Source organism: Morus notabilis, unplaced genomic scaffold (assembly GCF_000414095.1).
Source record: "Morus notabilis unplaced genomic scaffold, ASM41409v2 Scaffold45, whole genome shotgun sequence".
In the NCBI taxonomy this organism is placed as follows: Eukaryota; Viridiplantae; Streptophyta; class Magnoliopsida; order Rosales; family Moraceae; genus Morus; species Morus notabilis.
Genome location: NW_010366164.1, coordinates 405,455 through 411,799, shown reverse-complemented (window position 1 = coordinate 411,799; position 6,345 = coordinate 405,455).

The following is a 6,345-nucleotide window of genomic DNA, read 5'->3' as shown; positions in this document are numbered from 1 at the left end:
ATTTCTGAACACAGATTCTAACATAATATTGAACAAAAACACATGTTCTTCCTCAATCTAGGCTCACGGATTTTCAAAGAAAATCCATCAAAACTTCGTTCAATTGTTTTAATACTTACACCGTTAGACTCCTATAACGATGCTCTACAAAACCTTAGTTTCAATTTTCACTTTAACGGAAGTTTTTCTGAGATGGGTTACTATTCATCTAAATCAAGAAATATATAATTCTCACAAAAACTCTGAAATCTTACCTTCAGAAGTTGAGGTTTTTCCGCTAGAACGCCTCAGGTTACGTTTCTACCGGATTGAACGGAAGAAATCTCAATGAAAATGCTTGATTTTCCTTCCTCTGTCTCTCTCTAGCAACTCTCTTCTTTTTTTTTTCTTCATAACTTTCTCACGTCCCCTCTTTCTTTTTTTTTTTCTTCTGCTATACTTCACGTAAGTATGTAATAGCCTTTGCTTTAGTTTTTCTTTCCACGTGAGATGACATTGGTAACTTATGTCCTTATTCACCCTTCATATTATAACTTAAACTTATATAATGGCAAGTGGCATTCTGCATGTGAGGCATACATCCACCTCACGGTAGTAATTATCCTTTTCACTTCTTCTTTTTTTTTTCTAACTAAGAATAATCTAATATATATATATATATATACTATAACTTAAAGATAATTTAATATATATATATATATATATGTATATATATATTAAAACTTTGTTCAGCTTACTTTTATTCTTTACTATATCCAAGATACGTGCTAGCAAATGAGTGGGTTCTATACTCCTCAAATTTTTCTTGTCGAGACCTAACTTTCTGTTTCTCAAAATGAGTCTCTTTTCGGTACTAATAATTTCACAATCAGTACAGGTTCTATACTACTTTTCTGGACTGCCGTGTACCCTGGGTCAAACTTATCATATTTAACCCAATTCTCTTGGGTATCTCATTAGTCAATTTCTTTTTCTAAAATTTTCATCTTAATTGATTCAGAATTGCCCAAAACGCGTACCCTTGCGGTACTCAATTTTTTTTAGCAGTTTCCCGCTTTAACTGACTCGGGAAAAATTCTGTTTCAGGAACTTTTGCTATTTTCCTTACTTTTAATATTTCTATTCTTTTTCTAGCTGGTCATTTGGTCACATACTAAATATTTTAGTTTTTCATAACTAAAATATACACGCTAAAATTTCTAACTTTTAACTAATATCTCACTATTCATAAGTGATATTTATGAATTTTCTTTGTAAAAATATTCGTATTATAATTTTACACTTTTTGGGAGATTTTACCCTGTACATAAAGTTTTTACATAACATTTTCTTGATTACATCAAAATTCTATTACTTACTATTCCGGAAAGAATTTCGGTCAAATACTGGACTGTCCGGATTAGACCTAAATTTTTTCCCTGTCATTACAACCAATCCTGGCCCCTGGACGCCCCACTCCTCGAGACGAAGTTTTTTTGATAGCGTTTTACTCTTTTTTGTTATTTTTTGAGGCGGTTTTTTTCTAGCATGCCTAGAAAAATGTAAGCAATGTGTCTGCAAAATTTCATTATTTTTTAACTTCGTTATTATTTTATTATATTTTTTTAAGACAAGAAATAAAGAAAATAATAAAAAAATATAATATTTATCGAACAGTGGTGTAGCTTATTGCATTAATTCTCAAAAATCATTAATTCAATTTAGAGTACAAAACATAAATAAAAATTTAAAGTTTTGACCCATCCCGGCCCTTAAGCTGGACCCTGGGCGCCCCGCGTGACAGCGTTTTACTTTTTTGGTCATTTTTTGAGGCCATTTTTTTCTGGCATGCCTAGAAAATTGTATGGATCATGTCAGCAAAATTTCATTATTTTTTAACTTCGTTTTTATTTTATTATATTTTTTAAATATAAAAAATAAAGAAAATCATAAAAATAGAATATTCATCAAAAAATGGTGCCACTTGTTACATTAATTCCTAAAAATCATATATTAATTTTAGAATTCAAAACATAAATAAAAAACTAAATTTTTCACACATCCCGGCCCCTGAGCTGGCCCCTAGGTTCCACACTAGGCGGGCCGGGGACTACTCGACTGCGTTTTACTCTTTTTGTCATTTTCTGAGGCCATTTTTTTCTGACATGTCGAAAAAAATGTAAGGATTGTGTCTGAAAAATTTCATTAGTTTTTTACGTCATTTTTATTTTATTATATTTTATAAATACGAAAAATAAAGAAAATAATTAAAAATAGAATATTCATCAAACAATGGAGCCGCTTATTGGATTAATTCCCAAAAATCACAAATTCATTTTAGACTGCAAAATATAAATAAAAATGTAAATTTTTGACCCATCTCGGCCCCTGAGCTGGCCCTTAGGCACCCCACTACGCGGGGCGAGGGGTATTTGACAGCGTTTTACTTTTTTTTGGTCATTTTTCTAGGCCATTTTTTTCTGACATGCCTAGAAAATTATAAGCATCGTGTCAACAAAATTTCATTATTTTTTAACTTCGTTTTTATTTTATTATATTTTTTAAAGACAAAAAATAAAGAAACTCATAAAAATATAAAATTCATAAAAAAATGGTGCCGCTTGTTATATTAATTTCTAAAAATTATATATTAATTTTAGGTAATCTTTTGCTGGCATTTTTTGAGGTAATCTTTTGCTGGCATGACGAGAAAAATATAAGGACCATGTCTGTAAAATTTCATTATTTTTAGACGTCATTTTTATTTTCTTTTATTTTTTTAGGAGAAAAAATAAAGAAAATCATAACAAATAGAATCTTCATAAAAAAACATTGTGCCACTTGTTGCATTAATTCTGAAAAATCATATATTAATTTTAGAATGCAAAAGTTAAATAAAAATCTAAATTTTTGACCCATCTCAGCCCCTGAACTGGCCCTTGGGCGCCCCACTACACGAGTCGGGGGCTTTTTTACTGCGTTTTACTTTTTTTGCCATTTTTCTTCGTTATTTTTTTTTGGCATGCCTAGAAAAATTTGAAGACCGTGTCTGCGAAATTTCATTATTTTTTACGTCATTTTTATTTTATTATGTTTTTTAAAGATAAAAAATAAAGAAAATCATAAAAAAGAGAATATTCATAAAAAAAAAAAAAAATGGTGCCGCTTGTTGTATTAATTCCTAAAAATTATATATTAATTTTAGAATGCAAAACATAAATAACAATTTTAATTTTTGACTGATCTCAGCACCTGAGCTGGCCCCTGGGAGCCCCACTACGCGAGCCGGGGTTTTTCGACAGCGTTTTACTTTTTTTGCCATTTTTTGATGCTATTTTTTCAGACATACCTAGAAAAATATAAGGATCGTGTCTGCAAAATTTTATTATTTTTTGGCGTTATTTTTATTTTATTATATTTGTTAAAGACCAAGAATAAAGAAAATCATACAAAATAGAATATTCATAAATAAAATGGTGCTGCTTGTTGCATTAATTCATAAAAATCATATATTAATTTTAGAATAAAAAATATAAATAAAAATGTCAATTTTTTACACATACCAGCCCTTAACATGGCCCATGGGCGCCGCACTACGCGGATCGGGAGCTTTTTGACAACGTTTTACTTTTTTGGGTCATTTTTTGAGGCTATTTCTTTCTGCCACAGCTAGAAAAATATAAGGATTGAGTCTGTAAAATATCATTATTTTTTTATATCATTTTTATTTTATTACATTTTTTGAAGATGAAAAATAAACAAAATCGTAAAAAATAGAATCTTCATAAAAAAAATGGTACCGCTTGTTACATTAATTCTGAAAAATCATATATTCACTTTAAAATATAAAACAAAAATAAAAATGTAATTGTGATTTCGTAGCTCAAGTTGTGCGCATAGGAAGTTTCATATAGAAACTTTCTAAAAACTGTCAAAAATAGAAAAAACATAATTGTGATTTCGTAGAAATAGTTTTTGAGGTACTTATAGATGTCGGATTGAGATATATGATAGTTCGTTGGAAAGATATACATGTCTTCTTTGTTTTGAAGTTAATTTTGGAATTTTTAAAGATAGAGAGAATATCTTATGAATTTTCTTCTCAAGATGGACGAATCTGTAAAATTCCAGTTTTCAGGGGAATGTGATTATGAATTAGAAATTGATTTATAGCTGAGCTCTTGAGCTCTAATAACGATGGCCAACTTATTTATTTTGGATAGTAGAAAGGAAAATGAACAAGGAGAATGAAGAGGGTTAAACTCGGATTTTGCTAAGCAACTCAGGTGAGTAGAGTATGATTTCTCTGCAGCACTTACAAACTTTGTTTGATAGACTTCGTATGGAATATCTAGTATGCTATTATGTGAATTTTATGACATTGTCAATGTGTATGGTTGTGAAGGCATGCTTATGTTAACATATTGTGTACAAAGTAGAGCATCACGTGGAATATTAGATTACTTGTGATTGAGCACATTATAGCATGCATAATAGGCCGGTACTGCCAAGTCCTCAAAGGACTTCTATCGTGATATGGTGATTGATGAAATTGTGATTGAGCCGCGTAAGTCTCTCGAGCCAAGTGGGTGATGACAAAGACTATATTGTGATATTGAGAAATTGTGATTTTGAATGCGCTGGTCGTTCCCTCGAACTAGGTGGGTGATGACAGGGAACCTGATATTGTGATTTGAGATATTGGCATGTGGTCAGATTGTGAAAAAGCCGGCGGCAGTACTGGGAGGGCCCTAGTGATATATAGTGCACGTGTATAAAGTGTAAGAATTGATTGGCATAAGTTACTTATGATGTTGTGGTGCCCGCGTTTGTTATTATAAGACTGTGTGATTGTAGCTCTACTTACTCATAAGTTACATAGGATGTTATGATGCATACGTATGTTAAAGTAGGATTGTGCAATTGTAGCTCTACTTACTGAGCCTAAAGCTCATTAAAGTTTGCTCTGTGCTGTAGGAAAAGGGTAGAACAAAGCAGAATAGTAAGCAGGGGAGCTGGCTTCGTTGACCGCTGTACATATGGTTGGATCGAAAAAGCTGCACGCAGATTATTTTAGATTTGTAAACATATATATTTTAGAGTTAAGTTCATAAACCTTGGATGACTGTATAATTTTAATTGTGCCTAGAAAACTTGATAGGAATGGTGGATTAACGAAATTTTATTTAAGCAAAAAAAAAAAAAATTGACACACCATAGTTTTCACATAGGTGACAATTGAAGGTTAGTGATTGTGGCACGTCCTTAGATTTGAATTAATAGTAAGAAAATAAAGCTTGGAAGGAAATGGTATAAAAGGGGTGTCACACTGGGCGCCCAACTAGGCGGGCGGGGGGTTTTTGGACAGCATTTTATTTTTTTTTCATTTTTTTAGGCCAGTTTTTTCTGACATGCCTAGAAAAATATAAGGATTGAGCCTGCAAAATATCATTATTTTTCGATGTCATATTTATTTTATTATATTTTTAAAAGATGAAGAATGAAGAAAATCATAAAAAATAGAATCTTCATGAAAAAAAAATAGTGCCGCTTGTTGCATTAATTCTGAAAAATCATATGTTAATTTTAGAATGCAAAATAGAAATAAAAAATGTAAATTTTTTACAGATCCCAGCCCCTGAGCTGGCCCCTGGGCGACCCACTACGGGGGCTGGGGCCTTTTGGAGAACGTTTTATTTTTTTTTGTCATTTTTTGAGACCATTTTAGAAAAATGTCAGGATCGCTTCTCCAAAATTTCATTATTTTTTTACGTTATTTTTATTTTATTATATTTTTTAAAGATAAAAAATAAAGAAAATAATAAAAAATAGAATATTAATAGCAAATAGTATCGCATGTTGCATTAATTCTGAAAAATCATATATTAATTTTAGAATGCAAAACAGAAATAAAAATATAAATTTTTCACTCATCCTGACCCCTGAGCAAGCCCTTGGACGCCCCTATACACGGGCCCGGGACTTTTTGACAATGCTTTACTTTTTTTGTCATTTTTTGAGGCCATTTTCTCCTGACATGCCTAGAAAAATGTAAGAATCGTGTCTGCAAAATTTCATTATTTTTTGACATCGTTTTTAATTTATTATATATTATTTAAAGACAAAAAATAAAGAAAATCATAAAAAATAGAATATTCATCGAACAATGGTGCCACTTGTTGCATTAATTCCTAAAGATCATATATAAATTTTAGAATGCAAAAACTAAATGAAAATGTAAATTTTCAACCCATCCCAGCCCTTGAGCTGACCCTTGGGTACCCCACTACACGAGCCAGAGGCTTTTTGACAGCGGTTTACTTTTTTTGTCATTTTTTGAGGCATTTTTTTATGGCATGCCTAGAA